Below are 13,299 nucleotides of genomic sequence, written 5' to 3' on the forward strand. Positions count from 1 at the left end.
TTCTACACACAAAGGGTGGTAGAAGTTGGAACTCTCTTCTGCAAACGGCAATTGCTAATTTTAAATCTGAGATAGATAGCTTTTTGGCAACCAAAGGTATTAAGGGATATGGGCCAAAGGCAGGTATATGGAGTTAGATCACAGATCAGCCATGATCTTATCAAATGGCAGAGCAGGCACGAGGGGCTGAATGGCCTACTCCTTTTCCTATGATTTCCTATGATCACTGGTTAGGCTTCAGCAAGAGTATTGTGTCCAATTCTGGGCACCACATTTTAGGAAGGATGTGAAGGCCTGAGAGAGGGTGCAGAGGAGATTTACTAGAATGATTCCAGGGATGAGGGACTTCAGTTCTCTGGAGAAGCTGGGGTTGTTCACTTTAGAGCAGAGAGTGTCAAAGGGAAATTTAACAGAGGTGTTCAAAATTATGAGGGGTTTTGATAGAATAATTAAGGAGAAACTGTTTCCAGTGGCAGGAGGGTCGGTAACCAGAGGACACAGATTTAAGATAATTGGCAAAAGAACCAGAGAGGAGATGAGGAGAATTTTTTTTTAAGCAGCGAGTTGTTACGATCTGGACTGCGCCAACTGGTGGAAGCAGATTCAATAATAACTTTCAAAAGGGAACTGGATAAATACTTATCAAGAAAAAAATTGCAGGGCTCTGGGGAAAGAGCAGGGGGGAGTGGGACTAATTGGATAGCTCTTTCGAAAGAGGTACCCCAGGCACGATGGGCTGAACATTCAATTCTATGGCCACTTGGAAGAAGTCCAGTTTGCACCGGTCCCTGTCGAACTCACTGCAACAAGATTCACGCAGCTTCAGGAGTAAAAGTGGGGGTGGGGAAAATGAGCTTTTAATAGCGGCCAGCAATTTTCATTCCACGTGCACCCAGTCTCCCACATACACTTCTGACATTATGTTGAGCCAGAGAACCAAAGCCTCCTTTTGTGCCTTCACTCTACACGTGGTTTCGACACGTCGTGTGTTAACACCACATCCCCGATGAGGGGAGTTTCAAGATGGAAGCCCATCCGCTACTGTAAAGAGCCAAAAAGGCAACTTGGAAAATGCACTCTGGTCTGCAAAAAAAAATAGGTTGGATTTATTTAAAATCCAATATTAGTTTCATTTAAAAATGGTGTGGACACAATTGTCAATGGGGAGCTGGTATACACAATTTAGTGCCACTCCCCGGGAAATCCTTTGACAGGTATCCAGCCCTCCTGGGAAGGCTCTTTTTGGCGGTGGGAGGAGGGGGAGTCACACCGGCCGTCATGGTGTGGGGGGCAGGCTTGATGGACCAGTTGGTCTTTTCCTGCCCGTCAGTTTCTTCTATTCTTATGTTAAGTTCTGTATTCTAAACTTCCCCCACTGACCTTTGTCGACAGTACTTCTAAAAACAATAAAAGACATTTTTCATTTCTCAGAAGTGCTGTGCGGCGAGAGTTCTTTTATCTGACCCCACCCCCACCCCCAAACTGTTAAATCTCCTCGAAGTGATACGGTTGTTGGAATTCTGTAAAGGCTTTAAAACCGCTGGTAGTACAGCATTGTTCAGAGGGCATGATTATAAATTTAACTTAAATCTCTGCCTCATCCGATCAATCATCTGAAACTCAATTTTCCTCCAGATCGGAACCCTAACTCTGCCCAAGTGAATCCTCTTTCTGTTCACCCCCACCCCCCCCCCCCCGCAATCCTCGCTCCTCTGCTGCTGTATCAGACCCGCAGGTGTACATGAAACCGCGACAGGCCTCCGTTGCCTCGTGGTCGATTCTCCACGCCTGCTCTGCCCTCTGGTCCACCAGGACTGTGCCCACTGATGCTCTGCCCTTCGACTGGCTCCTGATTCACTCCCTGTCCACAAAGTCAGCTTCAAACCCACCTTCGGAACTCAGACCTGAACTTTCATGGTTTCCTCCCTGACCTCTGTTCGCGATCTAACTCTGCCATCCCATGTTTGTGTGACCTGAATTCCTTCTGTGTCCATTCCCATGCACATTTTGGCTGTCACTCGAGACCCGGGCCCTCCTCTCCCATCTCCTCCCCTTTTCATCACCCCAGCCATGTCGCATTTCATTTCTTCCCCTCCTGGCGACTTTACCCCCCAATCCCAACCCATCACTATTCCTCTGCCTTCCAACGCTGTTGCTGCCATCCCGAGCTTGAATCCCCTTGAATAAATGCCCACCGCTGCCCTGCCCTGCGTGCCTCTCTTGGCATTATCTGAAGAGGCCATCGCAGCTCCGATTTCTGCCTCCTTACGAGCTCCCCCAATTACCCCATCCTCCTCTCGGGCCAACCTTCCCACTGGGGACTAATCTTCCTGTCCTGCCCACCTCATCCACTGCCCCTCTCTCTGCAATTCCCTCCAGAATGTCCATTCACTCATGAACAATGCCCTTGCCATCCAATTGTAGATATTTGTATTGACACCATGGCTCTGACTGAAACTCGGCTCATGGGTAGCCAAATGTTGCCCCTTACTAAAAAGCCTACTTGTCTACCCATAATAGTCACCATCTGCCCACCAAGTGGCCCTTATTATCACTGAATCACACCTCGGTCACTCCCCCCTACTCCTCTAGTCCCTCACTGCAGCCTCTGACACGGTCGACCGCACCAACCTCCTCCAACCCCTTCGTCCACCTCTGGGACAAGGAAACGTGGAAGCTTTTCCCAGCAATGGCTTCTCGTCCCGCTCATGCACTGTTAACCCTGGAGTCCCCCCGCAAGGATCTGTGCCCTTGGCCCCCTCCTCTTCATTTACATGCTGCCCCTTGGGGAAATCTCCACAGACACAGGGTCAGCTTTCCACACGTCGGCTGACGACACTCAGCTCCATCACTTCAGTGTTGTCAGACTTCATCTGCTTTGGATGAGCTGCAATTTCCTCCATTGGCCGGACCAAAACCATCAACTTCGGCCCCCCACCATAAACTCCGTACCCTTGCCACTGATTCCATCTCCCTCCACAGCCATTGTCTCAGGCTGCACCAGACTGTTTGCAACATGGGCATCCTATTCTGTCCCATCACAAAGACTGCCTGCCTGCCTACCACCACCTCCGTAACATCGCCCACCTTAACCCTTACCCATCACAAAGACTGCCTGCCTACCTACCACCACCTCCGTAACATCACCCACCTTAACCCTTACCCATCACAAAGACTGCCTGCCTGCCTACCACCACCTCCGTAACATCGCCCACCTTAACCCTTACCCATCACAAAGACTGCCTGCCTGCCTACCACCACCTCCGTAACATCGCCCACCTAAACCCTTACCCATCTGCTGCTGAACTGTGCCTTTTGTCACCTCCAGACTCCAATGCTCTCCTGGCCGGCTTCCAACCCAACCTCCGGCCAAGCTCCTAATATCTCCTTTGGCATGGCATCCATTATTGTTTGATTACACCTCTGTGAAGCACTTGGAACATTCTTGTGCATTAAAGGCACTATATAAATGCAAACTTGTTGTTATTGACATGTCCCTTCTGCTGCACAGATTGTTTGCATTAATTTTTTTTTAAATCTAGTATTACATGAAGTTCATGCAAATCTAAAATATTTTTCACATGACGTTTGCTTTAAAGCAGGTTTTGTACATTCATAGAATCACAGGTTACAGCACGGAAGGAGGCCATTCGGCCCATCGAGTCCGCGCCGGCTCTGTGCATGAGCAATCCCACTGCCCCACCCTGTCCCCTCAGCCATAATCTTATGATGATTAGATTTCTGAGTAAAAACATCTCCCTACTCCAGCAGAGTCTGGAAATCAAATGCATGCAACTGTAACAAACATCTGATAGAAACTAAGGCAAACAAACAAAACTGACTGACCTTGATCACTGCATTAACCAGGTAATCTCGAGAATGGGAACCTGGAAATAAATACTCGGCTGTGATTTAAGCATGAGGGTTTGGGGGCAAAACGTCACCATTTCTTTTTTTCTACTTTCTGGAGTATTTCAATAATTTTATCATTTTCTTATTAACCTGCCTGGCCATGTCGACAGCTATAATGGCAGCTGCGCAGCCAGCTCACAGGATATTTAGCAATGCTCTGTTCCCAGCTCCCTTTATGCACCAGATGTCACCTGCTCCCTGAGCCTCCACTCAGCACCAGCCTGCTTGCTGTGGCAGAGAGAGAGAAGGACTCGAACCAAAGTCTCCGTCTCCACTTCTGCAGGACAATCATCAAGCCTCGTTCGATGCTCAGACCACGCTTATAACCAGAAGTGGCCAGCGTTTAATTCATTGTGTCTTTATGATGGAGACCTCATTTTACCAGTCGTCAATTCAGTGACTAATACACATTACAATGTAATCCAGTAAACTCGCTATACTGTGACGCAGAAAAGCATTCTTCCTTTAACTTGATAAGAATAGCTCACAAAACCCTTTTGTAAAATGCTGCATGCATGTTACGAAGGCTGTCACACAGCCATGTAATGTAAAAGGCGCAGTCCACAGAGCGTCACGGTGAGTTTTATATAAGGGTATGGGTGAGAACATAAGAACATAAGAAATAGGAGCAGGAGTAGGCCAATCGGCCCCTCGAGCCTGCTCCGCCATTCAATAAGATCATGGCTGATCTGATCCTAACCTCAAATCTAAATTCATGTCCAATTTCCTGCCCGCTCCCCGTAACCCCTAATTCCCTTTACTTCTCGGAAACTGTCGATTTCTGTTTTAAATTTATATTATGATGTAGCTTCCACAGCTTCCTGGGGAAGCAAATTCCACAGACCTACTACCCTCTGAGTGAAGAAGTTTCTCCTCATCTCAGTTTTGAAAGAGCAGCCCCTTATTCTAAGATTATGCCCCCTAGTTCTAGTTTCACCCATCCTTGGGAACATCCTTACCGCATCCACCCGATCAAGCCCCTTCACAATCTTATATGTTTCAATAAGATCGCCTCTCATTCTTCTGAACTCCAATGAGTAGAGTCCCAATCTACTCAACCTCTCCTCATATGTCCGCCCCCTCATCCCCGGGATTAACCGAGTGAACCTTCTTTGTACTGCCTCGAGAGCAAGTATGTCTTTTCTTAAGTATGGACACCAAAACTGTATGCAGTATTCCAGGTGCGGTCTCACCAATACCTTATATAACTGCAGCAATACCTCCCTGTTTTTATATTCTATCCCCCGAGCAATAAAAGCCAACATTCTGTTGAGCAAGCAGTTATGGTACATACGAGCAACCTGGAGTTCTCGAGCTCAAACCTCACCATGGCCAGTTATGAAATGGAGTTCAGTAAATCTGGTCATTTGTGTGCAAGCAATTGACCATGAAAACCCAACTGGTTGACCGCGGAGCCTGCCACAGCCCGACATGGCCTTTGAAGTGGCCTATAAAAGCACCCAGTTATAAAGAATTGCTGCAATGTTCAGCATTGAGGGGGGGAAAAAAATCATCCAGCAATGATCCAAACACCATATAAATTCTGGAGGCTGGTCTGGTATAAACCATGGGGAGAGCTGTCCCACGAGACCAGCCCAGCAATAGCATGACACGGTTGTACTCAGCCAACCCATCCCAGACTCCCGAGTACGTCCTGTCCCAATTGCAGGATATACCCACCAGAGGATGGGGGCACCGTGGAACACAGTCGAGGGGGAGGCCCTGGGAGTTCTTAACTTTAACTCCGGACCCCATGAAGTCTCTTGGCTTAAGGTCCAGCAACATTAAGGGGAAAAAAAATAGTATCCCTCCACGGGAACAGGAGCAGGTCGTTCAGTCCTTCGAGCCTGCTCTGTCGTTTAATTAGATCATGGCTGATCTGCGCCTCAGCTCCATGCATACCTGCCTTTGCTCCATCTGCTCCCATTCCTCTGGAGGAGTGCTGTTTTTTGATAGATTCCTATCCCAGTCTTGAAAGCTCTAATTGACGACCCCTAACATTCTTTTGAAGGGGTCGGGGGGGGGGTGGAAGAGAGTTCCAGATTTCAACTACCCGTTGTATGAAAATGTGGATCCTGATTTCGCTCCTAAACGGCCTGGCTCTGATTTTATTTTGTCCCCTTGTTCTTCATTCCTCCAACAGAGGGAATAATTTCCATCGACCCTGTCAAATCCTTTTGATATTTTAAACACCTCAAATCAGGTCACCCCTCAATCTTCTATATTCCAGGGAATACAAGCCAAGTTTCTGCAACCTGTCCTCATAATTTAACCCTCTAATCCCCGGTATCATTCTGGTGAACCTGTGCTGCACCTCCTCCAAGGCCAATATATCCTCCCTGCTCATCATAGCGGTGGTAGAATTGACCACTGAAAAATCTTGCCGACACTGTGAGGACACCCTCCATCATGGTCGTGTGGTGTTCCCACTGTCTGAGCTGGACAAATCCAACAGCCCAAAACTCGGAACCATGAGGCACAGGTATATATCACCACGATCTGTAACGTCATGGCCTGGCAAATCACCATCAAGCCAGGAGACCAACCCTTCAATGGAGTGTGGAGAAGGTCAAGCCAGCGGCAGCATCAAGCATCCCTCAGAATGAGATACTAAGCTAGTGATGCGACTGCACAGGGCTAAACATCAGAAGCAGCAGACGAGAGAGCGAGCCGCTCAGGACCACAACCGACAGGTCAGAGCAAAGCTCTTTCGCCCGACCACATGGTGGTGGACAACCAGGCAACGAACAGGAGGAGGAGGAGGCTCCATGAACATCCCCATCCCCCGAACACAGGAACAGGAGTAGGCCACTCAGCCCCTCCGGCCTATTCGGCCATTCAATGAGATCATAGTTGATCCTCAACCATGGCCGCGGCTCTCAAGTGTTTGCTGCAAATGTCTTCAGCCCAGTGGATGATCTGACTCAGTCTTTTCCTGAGGTCCCATACCAGTGTCCCGCCAATTCAGTTCACTCCATGTGACACTAAGACGGGTGGGAGTGCACTGGGCAGCCTCGGATAATTTAGATAGTGAAACTAATTGGGTTGGAACTTCCTGCTAAACGACATCCAAAGCAGGGAATTTCCTACTCTCTGAATGAGGGTGTGAAGAGAAGCAACTGGAATCTTTCCCAAGCACAGGAAAGAGGTTGGCGAGTTCACCTCCCGGCCACTTGAGAAGCAGCTGGAATTAGTGAAGATCAGAGTTGCCCCCTCCGTCTTTTTTTTTTCACAGCAACAAACTACTTCAAACGGAGCAATCGGCGGCAACGGCGACTTGTGAAGCGATTGAAAATTAATCAAAGAGCAGAATGGACTGTGGGTTTAGATAACGAGTAATTGTCAGCGCGGGAGACACAGACATAGGAAAACACACATCAAAGTGGGAACACTGCACAGGCACAACCTCCCACCGGCCTTTCACACGATGAGCATTTTGTGAATTTGCAACACTGAGCTCACAAGGTTTCTCTCAACCGCCAAGCTTCGGTTTTTGTTCTCAATTTACTGGAAAACTGTGCTCTCTCAAGGGTGCGAGTTACTGTTTAAAAACACAGTTAACGACACCAGGGCCAGAATGGATAAAGAATCCCACGTCTCCCTCAACTTTTAAAATCCATTTTGATTTGATTGTCTGGTTTCGTTAAAAACTTTTGTTGAAATCTTCCGACCAATTCCCACCCAACAATGGTTTGAGCCTGAAAGAAGTTCAGACACGGCAGATTATAATAAAACTAATATAGTATTGATTTTATTGTAGTGAAATCACACAGATGGTACCGATCTGATCCTGAACGTTGTACAGTTAATGTGCTGTGTTCAAGACCGAGGCAAACTTTAATAAGATTTGCAGAATTTTAAATTCCCTCCTTTTTTTCCGATAAAACCCGCAGCCTTAAAACGCTGCACGTTGTGTCAGCTCTGAACCCGTGGCAGTCAGTGGTTCAGATGGTTGTGATTCACTCACTCACTCACATTGCATGAGTTTAGCGTCAAGACTCTAAACTTGGGAGCTCTCAATGGGCGTGAAAGCCCGAACTTGACCCCAAAGCGAAGGGGGGAAATCGAGGCTCCCTCCCCGCTTTATTCCAGTGTCGGACCGGTTTCAGTCTCGATTCCAAACGGTTCGCACCTCACTTGCAGATGTGGAGTGAACTCAGGCTGAAATGTCAGGGGTTTTTTTTTTGCAGAAAACTCTGCAACAGATGTTTTTTTTAAAAAAAAAAATCACCAGTTTGTGACCCCGAGAAGCGGGTCTTCATTTCTAACCCAAGTCCTGTTCAAAATGAGGTTGGAGCTGGAAACATGCCAATTGAGGCAGAGACCGTTCCTGGCGCCACCTTTATTGCATAAAGATAGGTTTTCCTAATTAAAAGGATTCAACGAGATCATAAGGCAGCTGTGTGTATTTTTTTTTTATATAATCATCCTGCGGAGAAAGACCGGACCCTATCTGGTTGTCGTCTGCAAAATCCTTTTCTTTTTCGACCCGAGTTGGCAAAAAAACCGACGGATTTGCGGAACAATTTCGGGGGAAGCCGCTTCTCCGCCAGTCGCGAAATGGCGGCGCGGCGGCCATTTTGTGCGAGCTGCCTGGAATAAGCCCTATTCGCTGCACTGAGTGGAGGACACACCCTGCACTCGTTCAAACTCCCTTCAAATCCAACCCCAAACCTCCAGCAGCGTACAGGACCGGAATAACACATTCTCAACACTTCAGCACATATGATTTGTGAATTCAGAAATCCAATAGTTTCTCCTCCTGACATTAAAACACACCAACACATTTGCAACATGACAGGTGAACATCAATAACCTGTCAAAACCAGGCAGTGTAATTATTACCTGGTATTTAGGGGGGGGGGGGGGGAGAGAAAGGTGCAATAAAATCCGGATAAATAATAAACTGACCTGACCCATAAACCTGGAGCAAACGAGGCCCTCTCTTCCCCCGCATCCAGCTCTCATTCCAAGAAACAGTCGCTGATTTCTGTTCTCTTGCTGTGAGGTCAAAATGAGAATCAAGCTTTGCTCATTGAGTTGGATTAGCTGCAAATGTCACCGGTTTCTAAAAAAAAACACCACTCCCAACCCTCAGGAGTGCTGGTCAAGCTCCATCTGGAGGTGATGACCACACACACCTGTCCACTGACTGACAGTACAGAGTGGGCAGTCCAGGAATTTCCAGTAGGTAAAGGAGCCACAGAGCATGGTTTTGATAATTAAGCTTTTCTTTTGACACTTTTGTGCCTTATGATATTAAGACATTAGTTATTAAAATTTCATCAATGATCTCCCCTTCCCTTTGTGGCTCAGTTGCTTAAAAGCAGCATGATGTGGAAAGCAGCATGCAATTGTTGCTGCCTTTACCCCCTCCCATTACGACTGCCGATGCTTTCTGTGCAGTTCCACGTTTTTTTAAAATTCATTTTTGAGATGTGGGCATCACTGGCAAAGCCAGCATTTATTGCCCATCACTAACTGCCCTTGGCTGGTTTGCTGGGTCTCCTCAGATGGCAGTTCAAGTCAAAGATGTTGGTGTGGGACTGGAGTCATATTTCGGTCAGGCCATGTAAGGACAACAGCTTTCATTCCCTAAAGTGAACCAATTGGGTATTTACGACAATTCGACAGCTTCATGGTCACTTTTACCGACTTTTAAAAAAAAAACTGAATTCAAATTCTCAAACTGCGATTTGAATTAATTCTCTGGATTATTAGATTATTTGCTGCATCAATCAACTTCCCTCCATCACAAGGTCAGGAGTGGGACTGTTTACTGGCGATTCCAGTGTGCAGCTCCATTCGCAACTCCTCCGATAATGAATCAGCCCATGCCAGCCTACAGCTTCAGCTGAGCAACATTCAGGCTTGGCATAACAAGTGCCAGGTAACATTTGTGCCACACAAGTAATAATTATCTCAAACAAAAGTAAGCCCATTATGCCGCCAAGTTTAGAAGCAGCAACTGAAAAGAGAGGGTCTTACTGAGAAACGACACCAGAAGGAATATAACGGCAGTGAGGTGCTTTGGGATGTCCTGAAGATGTGAACGATGTTATAGAAGTGCCATTTTGTTCTTTCTTATTTACAACAAAACAACTTGCATTTATACAGCGCCTTTAACATAGTAAAACATCCGAAGGCCCTTCACACGAGTGATTATCAAACAAAATTTGACACTGAGCCACATAAAGAGATGTTCGGACAGGTGACCAAAAGCTTGGTCAAAGAGGTAGGTTTTAAGGAGCGAGGGGCCTAGGAGGGTTAAAGAGAAATGAAAAAAAAGGGGGGAAATAGAAATGATGGGCTCGGTACATAGTGGCAGCCAAAACACGCACCCAACTTATATATTATGGTTATAGTCAGAGATTCTGGCCTGTTCTCAGTGCTACCACTTATTGCCATCTTTTACCATGATGAAGGATAACTTGTGCTGAGGAATCTGCAGATACATCTCACCTGGCAACATGAGGAGGAGTTTGGAAGTTGTGTGGAGTGTGCCTGTGCAAGAGGGAGGAATATAACGGTGATGCACCAGGCATCAGGAGCACTGCCAAGAGCGATACAAGCAGGTAGCTCGGTCACGCTGGCTCCTACACCGTTTCTGGGTCTGGGAGAGCCGAGATCTGTCTTCAAAGAGAGGCAAGGAATTCTATCCACTCCCCTCAACAACAAACATCAAGTACCTCCTGGGGTCCCTCTCTTCCCTAATGGTTGGGGAATGTTCGCACAGGACAGTGGAGGTAAACGTGCGAGTGTTTTAGCCAGTCTGCCTGTTAGAAGCCAAAAAAAATGGGTGTCTCTATCTCTGGGTTTACGAAGCAGCACCCAGTGGACTAGTGGAGGCGCAACCGAGAGCCATCCCTTTTGGTGGTGACCACTGCTTCCTGGAGGTGCATTGATGGTAACTTGGCAATGCAAAATATCAGACTTCCATCCTGTGGCCAAAAGCTGGATTATCCTTCTCCGCCAGGAATTATTATTAACTCAGAACTGGAAACACAAGAGGGCATTAAACACTCGACGCTAACATATTGCCTTTGCAGTTAGAAACAAAAAACAGAAAATGCTGGAAATACACGGCGGATCCATCAGCAGAGAGAAGAGGAGACGACAGGTTAACATTTCGGGTGCATCGGGCAGCAAGCAGTTTTTTTTTTCTTTTTAATCCCGTTATAGTCAGGATCTCCTTCAAATAGTATTTTTGTGTCCCATCCCCCATTTTATTCCTTCCTGTGTCTGACCTCACTCACACAACTTCCAGACTCCCACCCAGGTTCCCAGGTGAGAACTCTCTGCAGGTTGTTCAGCTTGGAGATGACCCAGAGGGAACGGACTGGCAAATGCTTTTTTTTTTGCCATGGTAAAAGATGCCACCCAGTGGTAACACCAAGAACTGTCCCGAATCTCTGAACATACAAATAATATCGAGTGCTGGGTAGACGAGAGCCCAGAATTTGCTGGAACAGGGCATCTCGCGGTGAGCGGCTTGAGTTATAATTTCTTCCTCACCCTTCGGTTCAAATTAATTTTGCGCCGCAAGTTGCTGGAAGTGCGAGCTGATAACGAGGCACCTGGGACTTTAGTGAACGAAGGGACCAACAGTCCATCTCCTCAACCATTGAGATTTAAGGATTGAGAAAGAAACAGAGTGGCTGACGGAGAAGGAAATCGGGTGAATGTCAAATTAGACACAGAAGGAGAAATAGAGAGAGAAAGAGAGAGAAAGGAAAAGTCAGAAAAAATAATTTGAATAAAAAATTTTAAAAACCTCTTGGAGCAATTTACAACCTGCTGGAGTGAGAATCCACAGTTTTAATTGTTCTCTTTCTGGGCCTCCGAGGTTGCGTGGCATCGCAGGATCGTAAATCTAGTTGTTAAAAGGGTCCTTACGTTGTTAATTACCAGCCCTAACTTTCTGCGGCGAGTTTAATTCGTTTTAACAGCACAAAATGCAGCAATTTCTTGACGCTCGCAGGGAGGTTGGGGGGGGGCGAGCTCCTCGTTTTTGCGAGGCTAACTGCGGAGCGGCGCAAATCGTCCGACAATTTGTAGCGATTCGCAACTCACGGTGTATCTCTTCCTCGCCAAGAGCGCATTTAACTCGTCGTTATTTTTCCAGCAAATTCGAAGCCAATATATAAAGCCGACCTAATTAATGGTAGAGAATAAGGTGACCTTGTGCTGCCATGAGCAAGCAAGTTATGAATGAGTTGCATCGGTAAAATTGGTTGGGCAAGTGATTTGTTATTGCTGGAAAACTCGCATTTTCTCTGCTGCTGGGATTGTTAAAGGAAAGTCGTGTTACTCAGGCAGTGAAGTGCACGACCTGTTGCAAGTGTAGAAAGATGCAGGATGTCCTATCAGGCCAAAATGTTTTTTTCCTAATAATTGTTGATTTATGGTTTTCCATTTCATATTCTGCTGAGGCCATAGATTAAAACCAAACTTAAATTGGATATTGATATCACTGCAGCTACAGGAGCACACTGACATTCCAAAACCAGCCACTATGTAAGGCTCACCTCCCAGCACTGCATCTCTGTATTATTTTAATAATGCAATAATAGCATTTATTAGCACCTTTCATTTCAAAACATACGACACAAGGATATTACTTTTTGAATGTAGGCAAATGTACACCTATGACCTGGAGGAGATCTTCCACCCGGATAAGGGGAGAGGGACTTCATGGCTTGAATACAGGCTTTGCTGAAAAATTCCTTAAAAATAAATGCCCCCACCTTAACCTTAATAATTAATAGATCCAGATCATAAAACATCATAATAGGTGGATGAAATGACTTGTTCGATATTGTTTTAACTCTTAGAAATTTTCAGGCAGTCCACTCAAAACCCAGACATCCAGTACACAAGGAATTATTCTTGAAGTACCACCAAATAGATGACTACCCTTGTACTGTATACCATGCCAACAATATATGAATGTATGACTGTGCGTTATAACCAGAGATTAACTAGAATTAAAATATGCTTACGTGTTCTGTTTTACCATTTTCTTCCTTTAGAAGCAAATTCAACTGTGATTAATAATTAGGGTTTAGAAAAATACATCTTTCTTTAAACTTTAGCAGGCATTTTTAGAAATTCAGTTTCATTAATTCACCTCCAAGTGCAGGTCAGGCAGCTCATAGTAGGACACATTTAACTGGCAGCATCGGAGTTCCAAAAAGAAAATTTGCAACAAGAAAGTTACAATTCCGTCCCCACCCTGATGGCTCAGTGAGTAAAATGCACCATCTGATGTGGAAGGGAGTCATGGACATCGCCAAAGTCTCAAGATCTGTCCCTAGTCCATGCTGAGTTATCTGATCTCAGCCAGGGCAATGGGAGGAAATACAATTCGCTCCCAGCACCTCTGGG

Source organism: Heptranchias perlo, chromosome 20 (assembly GCF_035084215.1).
Source record: "Heptranchias perlo isolate sHepPer1 chromosome 20, sHepPer1.hap1, whole genome shotgun sequence".
Lineage (NCBI taxonomy): Eukaryota > Metazoa > Chordata > Chondrichthyes > Hexanchiformes > Hexanchidae > Heptranchias > Heptranchias perlo.